Source organism: Rutidosis leptorrhynchoides, chromosome 1, assembly GCF_046630445.1.
Source record: "Rutidosis leptorrhynchoides isolate AG116_Rl617_1_P2 chromosome 1, CSIRO_AGI_Rlap_v1, whole genome shotgun sequence".
In the NCBI taxonomy this organism is placed as follows: Eukaryota; Viridiplantae; Streptophyta; class Magnoliopsida; order Asterales; family Asteraceae; genus Rutidosis; species Rutidosis leptorrhynchoides.
The window spans coordinates 79,310,575-79,324,608 of NC_092333.1; the positions used below are offsets into that span (position 1 = coordinate 79,310,575).

The 14,034-nt window shown below is 36.6% G+C and overlaps 1 pseudogene; it reads right to left on the reverse strand.

Annotated features, from left to right (window-relative positions):
- Positions 1-839: 839 nt before the first annotated feature.
- LOC139885870 (elongation factor 1-alpha-like) overlaps positions 840-14,034 on the reverse strand; it is a 49,044-nt pseudogene continuing 35,849 nt past the window's right edge.

Consider the following 14,034-nt stretch of genomic DNA (forward strand, 5'->3'; position numbering starts at 1 on the left):
CTAGTAATATATTTAGTATTGATTAAACAAAATATCACAACACAAAATGTGTTGACTGACCTTCAATTTACATACAGACTGAGGTACAGATTGACCTTCAATCTGGGTACAGACTGACCTTCAATATAGGGTACAGTCTGAATTCAATCTTGGGTACAGATTGACCTTCAATCTGCACTTTCAGTCTGGGTACAGATTGATCTTCAATCTGGGTCAGATTGACCTTCAATCTGCATACAGAATAGAATGACCTTCATAATAAATTATCCATAAAATACCAAACAAGAATATTATAAATCACTTAAACATGAACACATGATAGATTTATTAAAAAGTAGGGAAACAAACTTCGGTTCAAGTAATAACACAAAAAAAATATAACAGTAAATCATTAAGTACCACACTGACAGTTTATTTTTGTTTTGAAATCTCCACCATGTTGATAGTGATAATCGCGAGACCTCCCAGGAAAGAAGTCAGATCTTCCATGACGTATTCCAGCTTTTGCTGGTGGAGAAATATACACCCGCTCCTGCTGCAGCGGCGGCTGTTTAGGACCCACTCTAGCTGAACCGAGGGTCATGTTTGTAAATTTTATATATCATGTTCAAAACGAGGGAAGCTCGAGCCTAACTAGATCGATTACGAGTGAGAGGTCAAGCTTTCTATCATACTAGGCTCAAACCGAGCCAACCTAAAATTTAATCAAAATCGAATTGGCTCGTTTACACCCATTGTTTAGGGTGAACCAACAAACAAATCTTATTCAACAAAAAGTCAAATATCCAAAATTACACAAATGAACTGATAACCCCTAACTCATTCATTCATTCATTTATTCATAGTAACTTCAAGTCTGATAACAGTATCGGTTCATTTCTTCTTGGTTGCAGGCCTGCAGCCTTGGTGATCTTAGCACCAGTTGGGTCCTTTTTATAAACACTCTTGATCACACCAACAGCAACAGTTTGTCTCATATCCCTAACCGCAAAACGTCCCAACGGACGATACTCAGAAAACGTCTCAACCACCATCGGTTTAGTCGGAACCATCTTAACAATCCCAGCATCACCATTTTTAAGGAACTTAGATTCCTTCTCAATTTCCTTACCAGACCTTCGATCAATCTTGGTCTGCAACTCAGCAAACTTAACAGCAATATGAGAAGTGTGACAATCCAACACTGGTGCATACCCATTTCCAACCTGACCCGGGTGGTTCATGATAATGACTTGTGAAGTAAAGCTAGCTGCACCCTTTGCTGGATCATCTTTCGAGTTTGAAGCAACATAACCACGTTTACGATCCTTCACAGCAACGTTTTTAAAGTTGAACCCAACGTTGTCGCCAGGTCAAGCCTCTTGAAGTGCTTCGTGATGCATTCCGACTGATTTGACTTCTGTGATTAGAGCAGATGGGCCAAAAGTGACAACCATACCAGGTTTGATAACACCGGTTTCAACACGACCGACTGGAACGGTTCCAATTCCACCAATCTTGTAAACGTCTTGTGTGATGACCCGAAAATTTTTGACTTATTTAAACCAATTCTCTATACGATTTATTATTTTAACACGCTAAACAAAGTCTGTTAGATTGAGTCTCAAAATTTTAGAACTGTTTCATATATACAATTACCTTTGATTACTATCGACGATTCATGAACAATTATATGTATGTATATATATATGTACAAGTAAAAACGACTTTCTTACAGTAAAACCCTATTTGCTACAGTAAAAATTACGTCGCTACAGTAAAACACCATTTTCTACAGTGAAACCGTATTTTGCTACAGTGCTACAGTGAAAACACTATTTGCTACAGTAAACACTATTTGCTACAGTGAAATACTATTTGCTACAGTAACCACTATTTGCTACAGTAAACACTATTTGCTACAGTACACTATTTGATGTCGACGAACTAGCAAACAAAAACAGAAAAGGCGGCCATGCGATCGCATGGCAAAAACACTGAAAACTCATGCGATCGCATGAGCTACAGTAAATCGAAAAGTACTATAAAAGGTCAGTTTTGCTCGACGATATTTTTCATAAATATATCTGTAACTTAAGTTTTAATTTATAATTATAATTATAATTTAAGTTTAATAATAATAAAGTATATTCGAGGGTGTTTTAATTCGGTTTTCAAACCGCTTTAAGCTAAGGAAATATTGGGTATTGTTCGGGGTATTGTTCTTAAATCCAAGGCCAACCATACAGTCGTCTACCATCATTACGTCTACGCAATTTGCCAACAATATTGAGTCTCAATATTGAACTGTGAGTTATAGATCCCTTTTTAAATACTTTAAATATTTTTGGGCTGAGAATACATGCAATTTATTTTAAACGCGATAAGACACAAGTACATACTAAATTCTACACCGAGTTAAACCGAAAATCCCTTAGCTTTGGTAACTAGTAGCTGCCAGTACATAGGATATGGACTGGTGGGCGCGAATAATTGTATATGGATCCATAGGGCTTGACATCCCCGTCCGAGCTAGAGCGCTAGCCTTTTAACGGACGTATGTTATTTGAGTTTAAGACACGTTGGTTTGCGTGTATTAAAACGAATGAGGTAATTATCACTATAGCGTTAAGTTTAGTTACCAGGGTGCTTTGTTACGTAGAATCTATTGATAAACTTTTGATGAAATCTTGTGGTCTATCTTTATACATGTTTATGACTCGAGCAATTAAACCTATAACTCACCAACATTCGTGTTGACTTTTTAGCATGTTTTATTCTCAGGTCCTTAGAATGCTTCCGCTGTGATGTGCTTGTTGCCTGCATGGAGTCTCTCATGCTTTGTACAAAGTTTATTGCATTCAAAATAAAACTGCGTTGTGTAATAAATAATTGGACTGTGATGTCCACCTGTAAATTAAAGACTTATGTATTTCGGGGTTTTGCTTATACCTAAGCACTTGCCCACATGTTTATAACTTTCTATGTTTAGAAAGTCACTTATTTTAATGAATGCAATATTTTATCAAAACGTATCATATAGAGGTCAAAACCTTACTGTGGAATCAATGATTAACGTGTCGCGTCAATAGCGATTTTGACGGGTCGTTACAGTTGGTATCAGAGCTTGAGGTCATAGGGAACCAGAAATTACATTAGTGTGTTTAACTGGTAATTGTTAGGATGCATTAGTGAGTCTGGACTATGACCATATTTGTTTTTACTGATTTTTGCTTATCATTTGGTCAAAAATATTATATGTGATATATTTATATGCTAACGTAATTGTTGTTTCAATTATGTGATAGATGACTTCCTCTAATCCTATCATTTTGTAACTCGGAATCGGACACTGAATCTATTCTATCCACAACTGAAAAGGACGTTCCAATACCTATTAAAGAAGAAATTGTGTTAGCCGGGGAATCTCAACTCCCGGTAAACCCAGAGGAGGTTCCAGCTCCACCCAGCTTTAGTTTTCCGGAGCCACAGTATCGTTGGCATGGACCCATGATCCCTGGAGTAAACGAGGATCGTCCATTTCTAAACAAATATGGACATTGGTCCAGATATACCGCCGACGGGCGGGTTGTGCCGATTACGCCTGGCAGATTTCGGTTCATGACCACCGGTACATATTCTTGCAGTTCGTCATCATATTCTCCTACACATGACTCAGACAGTTCATCATCAGACGAGATCAGTAAGGAGGAGGATTTCGCTAATGAAATAAAAGAGATCACTAAGGAGAAATTCCAACTTGCTATAGATAATAAAAACAACCACAATAATAAAATGTCCTTAATTATTAAAAAAGAACAGGACCATTCGATCCGTAACCACCCTTATTATATTAAACCCACTGAGGCAACGGGTACCTCAAAACCCCAACTAAAAATAAAATACACTGCCAGAATGTCTGTCGGACCATGTGCACACAAACAATTGGCAGAGAGAACCAAATGGGAAGAAGTTTCTGATAGTTCTGAATAAACGACCTCGCAACCATAAATCTTCCATGTGCTATTTTATTGCTTATGTGTGCTACTCTATCTTGTTATGTAAAATAAGCATATGTAAAATATCAGTATTGTATGGTATTGTATTATTTTGGTTTATTAATAATAAATGCATGGAATGATTATTTGTATTATTACTACTTCTTATTATTATTACATAATAATGTAGTAACTCGCTATAATTTTTCATAGTGGAATATTATTAGGATATTAGTAGTTAATTCCTTGTACTAGCTATTATGTATGAACTTAACGGGTAGGTAATACCCTAGAAATAATTATAAAACGCTAATAAGAAGAAAAGGCTTTTATAATAATCGGTTCATATTATTAATATGCTACGATTAACTATTGACAACTCATTTTACCTATAATATTCTATATGATTAAATTATATCTGTTGTGTTTATTGAAGAAACATGTCTCAAATGTCGGATGCTGAGTTTGAGCAACTAGTCGAGAAACGTGTGAATGAAAGAATTGCTGCAGCCGAGGCAGTAAAAGCAACAGCCGAAGCAGCAGCCAAAGCAGCAGCCGTAAACACAAACTCACGAAACGGATGCTCATACAAAACTTTTCAAGGATGCAAACCACAGACGTTTAGTGGAACCGAGGGACCAGTCGGTCTAACCCGATGGTTTGAAAAGATGGAGTCCGTTTTCAAAATCAGTAATTGTGCGAACGGAGACAAGTCAAAGTATGCTTCGTGTACGTTGCAAGACAGTGCACTTACTTGGTGGAACAATTATGCTAAAGCAGAAGGAATAGATACGGCATATGATATCTCTTGGGAAGAACTGAAAAAGATGCTAATCGAGGAGTACTGTCCTCGAAACGAGATCAGAAAAATGGAATCTGAGTTACGTAATCTGAAGGTTATCGGCGCGAATCTCAATAACTATGAAAAGCGTTTCACGGAACTAGCCTTGTTGTGTCCCGAATTGGTGCCAAACGAGAAACGAAAGATAGAAATGTATATTGACGGTTTATCGATCAATATCAAAGGAAATGTTACATCGTCCAAACCGAATACGATGCAGGAAGCCATGACAATGGCACACCAACTCATGGACCAGATCACAGAGAGTTCGATTAAGGCACCAATTACCGAAGTCAAGACAACTGAAGGAAAGAGGAAATGGGAAGACTATAAGGGCAAAAGTACTCACCTGAAGAAACAAGAAACTTTTAAAGGTAAACAAGATGGGGCAACTGCAAGTCCAAACTATAAGGGACCCCATCCATTCTGCAAAAGATGTTACACACATCATGCAGGTTATTGTCAAGTGGTCTGTGATAAGTGCAACAAGAAAGGACATGTGGCGAAAGATTGTTATGCCACCGTTTCTGAAGTAAAGACAAAACTGACCGATGTCAAGAAATGTTTTGGATGCGGGAAGTCTGGTCACTTTATAAATCAATGCCCTGATAAGGAGAAGAACAAAGAACCCGCGCGTGGGAGGGCATTTAATGTTAGTGCCAGTAAAGCACGTGAGGATCCTAATCTTGTCACGGGTACGTTTACCGTTAATAATCAACTAGCTTCTATTATGTTTGATACGGGTGCTGATAGAAGTTATATGTGTAAAGACTTTAGTTTTAAACTAAAATGTGCATCATTACCTCTAGACGATAAATATACTATTGAATTAGCTAATGGTAAACTGATAAAAGCCGATAAAATTTGCCATGGTTGCGAAATGAATCTCGCTGGTGAAACCTTCAAAATTGATTTGATACCCGTAGAATTAGGAAGTTTTGATGTAATCGTTGGCATGGACTGGATGTCCAAAACAAGAGCGGAAGTTGTTTGCGCTGAGAAAGCAATCCGCATCCCTCGTAAGGATGAAACGTCATTAATGATTTATGGGGAGAAGAACAACTCAAAACTGAAATTTATCAGCTGTATGAAGGCCCAGAAACTTATAAGAAAAGGTTGTTATGCTATTCTGGCACACGTAAAGAAGATCGATACTGAAGAAAGAAGCATTGATGACATGCCGGTTGTAAGAGAATATCCCGGAGTATTTCCAGAAGAATTACCGGGGCTACCTCCACACAGATGTGTAGAATTCCAGATTGATCTCATACCAGGAGCTGCACCTGTAGTCCGATCTCCATATAGACTTGCACCTTCAGAAATGCAAGAATTACAAAACCAGTTGCAAGAATTATCGGACCGTGGATTTATTCGTCCTAGTTTTTCACCTTGGGGTGCTCCTATTCTGTTCGTCAAGAAGAAGGATGGATCTATGAGAATGTGCATAGATTACCGAGAATTAAATAAATTAACGATCAAGAATCGGTACCCATTACCGAGGATTGATGATTTGTTTGATCAATTGCAAGGATCAAGTGTTTATTCTAAGATTGATCTACGCTCCGGATATCATCAGCTGAGAGTGAAGGAAGAAGATGTTCCTAAAACAGCGTTCAGAACCCGTTACGGTCACTATGAATTTTTAGTCATGCCTTTTGGATTGACTAATGCTCCAGCAGTATTCATGGATCTAATGAATCGCATCTGTAGACCGTATTTAGACAAATTTGTCATTGTTTTTTTCGACGACATATTGATTTACTCGAAGAACAAGGAAGAACATGAGCAACACTTAAGACTGGTACTAGAGATACTCAAGAAAGAAGAATTGTATTCAAAATTTTCGAAGTGTGATTTCTGGTTACAAGAAGTACAATTTTTGGGCCATGTTGTCAGTAAACATGGAATTAAAGTTGACCCCGCCAAGATCGAAGCCATTAGTAAATGGGAAACACCGAAGACTCCAACACAAATCCGCCAATTCTTAGGTCTTGCTGGTTACTACCGAAGATTCATTCAAGATTTCTCTAGAATCGCCAAACCCTTAACTGCATTGACTCAAAAAGAAAAGAAGTATGATTGGTCCACAGAACAGGAATCCTCATTCCAGTTATTAAAGAAGAAGTTAACGTCTGCACCCATTTTGTCATTACCGGAAGGAAATGATGATTTCGTGATCTATTGTGATGCTTCACGCCAAGGTTTAGGATGTGTATTAATGCAGCGCACAAAAGTCATCGCATACGCCTCACGACAACTAAAAATTCATGAAAAGAACTATACGACGCACGATTTGGAACTTGGAGCGGTAGTTTTTGCACTCAAAATATGGAGACACTATCTATATGGCACCAAGTGTACAGTGTACACCGACCATAAGAGTCTTCAGCATATTTTTGATCAAAAACAACTCAATATGAGGCAACGTCGCTGGGTAGAGTTGTTAAACGATTACGATTGTGAAATCCGTTACCACCCTGGAAAGGCTAATGTTGTAGCTGATGCCCTAAGTCGAAAAGAAAGAGTAAAACCTCTTAGGGTCCGAGCTTTGAATATTACAATTCGTACTGATCTCACAAAGCAAATTCAAGCAGCACAGTTAGAGACTTTAAAAGAAGAAAATGAAAAAGGCGAAATGAGCAGAGGGTTAGAAAAACAGCTTGAAGTAAAAGCCGATGGAACCCTGTATTTTGCTGATAGGATATGGGTACCAAAACATGGTAATCTAAGGCAACTAGTACTAGATGAAGCACACAAAACGAGGTACTCAATTCACCCAGGAAACGGGAAAATGTACCACGATCTCAAGAAGTTTTATTGGTGGCCTAATATGAAGACAGAAATTGCTACTTATGTAAGCAAATGTTTGACGTGTGCAAAGGTCAAAGCTGAGCACCAAAAGCCGTCAGGATTACTGCAACAACCAGAAATTCCGCAGTGGAAATGGGAAAGAATAACTATGGATTTCATTACGAAATTGCCAAGGACTGCAAGTAGTCATGATACTATTTGGGTGATAGTTGATCGTTTAACTAAATCAGCTCACTTTCTACCAATAAAGGAGACAGACAGTATGGAGAAATTAGCACGCCTATATTTGAAGGAAGTAGTTTCCAGGCATGGTGTACCCATCTCTATCATATCTGATCGCGACACCCGATTCACATCATGTTTCTGGCAGTCATTACAAAAAGCATTGGGAACTCGATTAGATATGAGCACCGCTTATCACCCACAGACAGATGGTCAAAGTGAAAGAACAATACAAACATTGGAAGACATGTTACGGGCATGCGTAATTGACTTTGGAACCAGTTGGGATCGATGAAATGTCCCGTTCTTATTGATTAAAAACGTTCCATATTAATTGATTTCGTTGCGAGGTTTTGACCTCTATATGAGACGTTTTTCAAAGACTGCATTCATTTTAAAACAAACCATAACCTTTATTTCATCAATAAAGGTTTAAAAAAAAAACTTTACGTAGATTATCAAATAATGATAATCTAAAATATCCTGTTTACACACGACCATTACATAATGGTTTACAATACAAATATGTTACAACAAAATAAGTTTCTTGAATGCAGTTTTTACACAATATCATACAAGTATGGACTCCAAATCTCGTCCTTATTTAAGTATGCGACAACGGAAGCTCTTAATAATCACCTGAGAATAAACATGCTTAAAACGTCAACAAAAATGTTGGTGAGTTATAGGTTTAACCTATATATATCAAATCATAATAATAGACCACAAGATTTCATATTTCAATACACATCCCATACATAGAGATAAAAATCATTCATATGGTGAACACCTGGTAACCGACATTAACAAGATGCATATATAAGAATATCCCCATCATTCCGGGACACCCTTCGGATATGATATAAATTTCGAAGTACTAAAGCATCCGGTACTTTGGATGGGGTTTGTTAGGCCCAATAGATCTATCTTTAGGATTCGCGTCAATTAGGGTGTTTGTTCCCTAATTCTTAGATTACCAGACTTTATAAAAGGGGCATATTCGATTTCGATAATTCAACCATAGAATGTAGTTTCACGTACTTGTGTCTATTTTGTAAATCATTTATAAAACCTGCATGTATTCTCATCCCAAAAATATTAGATTTTAAAAGTGGGACTATAACTCACTTTCACAGATTTTTACTTCGTCGAGAAGTAAGACTTGGCCACTGTTGATTCACGAACCTATAACAATATATACATATATATTAAAGTATGTTCAAAATATATTTACAACACTTTTAATATATTTTGATGTTTTAAGTTTATTAAGTCAGCTGTCCTCGTTAGTAACCTACAACTAGTTGTCCACAGTTAGATGTACAGAAATAAATCAATAAATATTATCTTGAATCAATCCACGACCCAGTGTATACGTATCTCAGTATTGATCACAACTCAAACTATATATATTTTGGAATCAACCTCAACCCTGTATAGCTAACTCCAACATTCACATATAGAGTGTCTATGGTTGTTCCGAAATATATATAGATGTGTCGACATGATAGGTCGAAACATTGTATACGTGTCTATGGTATCTCAAGATTACATAATATACAATACAAGTTGATTAAGTTATGGTTGGAATAGATTTGTTACCAATTTTCACGTAGCTAAAATGAGAAAAATTATCCAATCTTGTTTTACCCATAACTTCTTCATTTTAAATCCGTTTTGAGTGAATCAAATTGCTATGGTTTCATATTGAACCCTATTTTATGAATCTAAACAGAAAAAGTATAGGTTTATAGTCGGAAAAATAAGTTACAAGTCGTTTTTGTAAAGGTAGTCATTTCAGTCGAAAGAACGACGTCTAGATGACCATTTTAGAAAACATACTTCCACTTTGAGTTTAACCATAATTTTTGGATATAGTTTCATGTTCATAATAAAAATCATTTTCTCAGAATAACAACTTTTAAATCAAAGTTTATCATAGTTTTTAATTAACTAACCCAAAACAGCCCGCGGTGTTACTACGACGGCGTAAATCCGGTTTTACGGTGTTTTTCGTGTTTCCAGGTTTTAAATCATTAAGTTAGCATATCATATAGATATAGAACATGTGTTTAGTTTATTTTATAAGTCAAGTTAGAAGGATTAACTTTTGTTTGCGAACAAGTTTAGAATTAACTAAACTATGTTCTAGTGATTACAAGTTTAAACCTTCGAATAAGATAGCTTTATATGTATGAATCGAATGATGTTATGAACATCATTACTACCTTAAGTTCCTTGGATAAACCTACTGGAAAAGAGAAAAATGGATCTAGCTTCAATGGATCCTTGGATGGCTCGAAGTTCTTGAAGCAGAATCATGACACGAAAACAAGTTCAAGTAAGATCATCACTTGAAATAAGATTGTTATAGTTATAGAAATTGAACCAAAGTTTGAATATGATTATTACCTTGTATTAGAATGATAACCTACTGTAAGAAACAAAGATTTCTTGAGGTTGGATGATCACCTTACAAGATTGGAAGTGAGCTAGCAAACTTGAAAGTATTCTTGATTTTATGAAACTAGAACTTTTGGAATTTATGAAGAACACTTAGAACTTGAAGATAGAACTTGAGAGAGATCAATTAGATGAAGAAAATTGAAGAATGAAAGTGTTTGTAGGTGTTTTTGGTCATTGGTGTATGGATTAGATATAAAGGATATGTTATTTTGTTTTCATGTAAATAAGTCATGAATGATTACTCATATTTTTGTAATTTTATGAGATATTTCATGCTAGTTGCCAAATGATGGTTCCCACATGTGTTAGGTGACTCACATGGGCTACTAAGAGCTGATCATTGGAGTGTATATACCAATAGTACATACATCTAAAAGCTGTGTATTGTACGAGTACGAATACGGGTGCATACGAGTAGAATTGTTGATGAAACTGAACGAGGATGTAATTGTAAGCATTTTTGTTAAGTAGAAGTATTTTGATAAGTGTCTTGAAGTCTTTCAAAAGTGTATGAATACATATTAAAACATTACATGTATATACATTTTAACTGAGTCGTTAAGTCATCGTTAGTCGTTACATGTAAATGTTGTTTTGAAACCTTTAGGTTAACGAACTTGTTAAATGTTGTTAACCCAATGTTTATAATATCAAAAGAGATATTAAATTATTATATTATCATGATATTATGATGTACGAATATCTCTTAATATGATATATATACATTAAATGTCGTTACAACGATAATCGTTACATATATGTCTCGTTTCAAAATCATTAAGTTAGTAGTCTTGTTTTTACATATGTAGTTCATTGTTAATATAATTAATGATATGTTTACTTATCATAATATCATGTTAACTATATATATAACCATATATATATGTCATCATATAGTTTTTACAAGTTTTAACGTTCGTGAATCACCGGTCAACTTGAGTGGTCAATTGTCTATATGAAACCTATTTCAATTAATCAAGTCTTAACAAGTTTGATTGCTTAACATGTTGGAAACATTTAATCATGTAAATATCAATCTCAATTAATATATATAAACATGGAAAAGTTCGGGTCACTACAGTACCTACCCGTTAAATAAATTTCGTCCCGAAATTTTAAGCTGTTGAAGGTGTTGACGAATCTTCTGAAAATAGATGCGGGTATTTCTTCTTCATCTGATCTTCACGCTCCCAGGTGAACTCGGGTCCTCTACGAGCATTCCATCGAACCTTAACAATTGGTATCTTGTTTTGCTTAAGTCTTTTAACCTCACGATCCATTATTTCGACGGGTTCTTCGATGAATTGAAGTTTTTCGTTGATTTGGATTTCATCTAACGGAATAGTGAGATCTTCTTTAGCAAAACATTTCTTCAAATTCGAGACGTGGAAAGTGTTATGTACAGCCACGAGTTGTTGAGGTAACTCAAGTCGGTAAGCTACTGGTCCGACACGATCAATAATCTTGAATGGTCCAATATACCTTGGATTTAATTTTCCTCGTTTACCAAATCGAACAACGCCTTTCCAAGGTGCAACTTTAAGCATGACCATCTCTCCAATTTCAAATTCTATATCTTTTCTTTTAATGTCAGCGTAGCTCTTTTGTCGACTTTGGGCGGTTTTCAACCGTTGTTGAATTTGGATGATCTTCTCGGTAGTTTCTTGTATAATCTCCGGACCCGTAATCTGTCTATCCCCCACTTCACTCCAACAAATCGGAGACCTGCACTTTCTACCATAAAGTGCTTCAAACGGCGCCATTTCAATGCTTGAATGGTAGCTGTTGTTGTAGGAAAATTCTGCTAACGGTAGATGTCGATCCCAACTGTTTCCGAAATCAATAACACATGCTCGTAGCATGTCTTCAAGCATTTGTATCGTCCTTTCGCTCTGCCCATCAGTTTGTGGATGATAGGCAGTACTCATGTCTAGACGAGTTCCTAATGCTTGCTGTAATGTCTGCCAGAATCTTGAAATAAATCTGCCATCCCTATCAGAGATAATAGAGATTGGTATTCCATGTCTGGAGATGACTTCCTTCAAGTACAGTCGTGCTAACTTCTCCATCTTGTCATCTTCTCTTATTGGCAGGAAGTGTGCTGATTTGGTGAGACGATCAACTATTACCCAAATAGTATCAAAACCACTTGCAGTCCTTGGCAATTTAGTGATGAAATCCATGGTAATGTTTTCCCATTTCCATTCCGGGATTTCGGGTTGTTGAAGTAGACCTGATGGTTTATGATGCTCAGCTTTGACCTTAGAACACGTCAAACATTCTCCTACGTATTTAGCAACATCGGCTTTCATACCCGGCCACCAAAAATGTTTCTTGAGATCCTTGTACATCTTCCCCGTTCCAGGATGTATTGAGTATCTGGTTTTATGAGCTTCTCTAAGTACCATTTCTCTCATATCTCCAAATTTTGGTACCCAAATCCTTTCAGCCCTATACCGGGTTCCGTCTTCCCGAATATTAAGATGCTTCTCCGATTCTTTGGGTATTTCATCCTTTAAATTTCTCTCTTTTAAAACTCCTTGTTGCGCCTCCTTTATTTGAGTAGTAAGGTTATTATGAATCATTATATTCATAGATTTTACTCGAATGGGTTCTCTGTCCTTCCTGCTCAAGGCATCGGCTACCACATTTGCCTTCCCCGGGTGGTAACGAATCTCAAAGTCGTAATCATTCAATAATTCAATCCACCTACGCTGCCTCATATTCAGTTGTTTCTGATTAAATATGTGTTGAAGACTTTTGTGGTCGGTATATATAATACTTTTAACCCCATATAAGTAGTGCCTCCAAGTCTTTAATGCAAAAACAACTGCGCCTAATTCCAAATCATGCGTCGTATAATTTTGTTCGTGAATCTTCAATTGTCTAGACGCATAAGCAATCACCTTCGTTCGTTGCATTAATACACAACCGAGACCTTGCTTTGATGCATCACAATAAATCACAAAATCATCATTCCCTTCAGGCAATGACAATATAGGTGCCGTAGTTAGCTTTTTCTTCAATAACTGAAACGCTTTCTCTTGTTCATCATTCCATTCAAATTTCTTCCCTTTATGCGTTAATGCAGTCAAGGGTTTTGCTATTCTGGAAAAGTCTTGGATGAATCTTCTGTAGTAACCAGCTAGTCCTAAAAACTGGCGTATGTGTTTCGGAGTTTTCGGGGTTTCCCACTTTTCAACAGTTTCTATCTTTGCCGGATCCACCTTAATACCTTCTTTGTTCACTATGTGACCGAGGAATTGAACTTCTTCCAACCAAAATGCACACTTTGAAAACTTAGCGTACAATTCTTCCTTCCTCAATACTTCTAACACCTTTCTCAAATGTTCACCGTGCTCTTGGTCATTCTTTGAGTAAATAAGTATGTCATCAATGAAAACAATGACAAACTTGTCAAGGTATGGTCCACACACTCGGTTCATAAGGTCCATGAACACAGCTGGTGCATTAGTTAAACCAAATGGCATGACCATAAACTCGTAATGACCGTAACGTGTTCTGAAAGCAGTCTTTGGAATATCATCTTCTTTCACCCGCATTTGATGATACCCGGAACGTAAGTCAATCTTTGAATAAACAGACGAGCCTTGTAGTTGATCAAATAAGTCGTCGATTCTCGGTAGTGGGTAGCGGTTCTTGATGGTAAGTTTGTTCAACTCTCGGTAGTCGATACACAACCTGAATGTACCATCT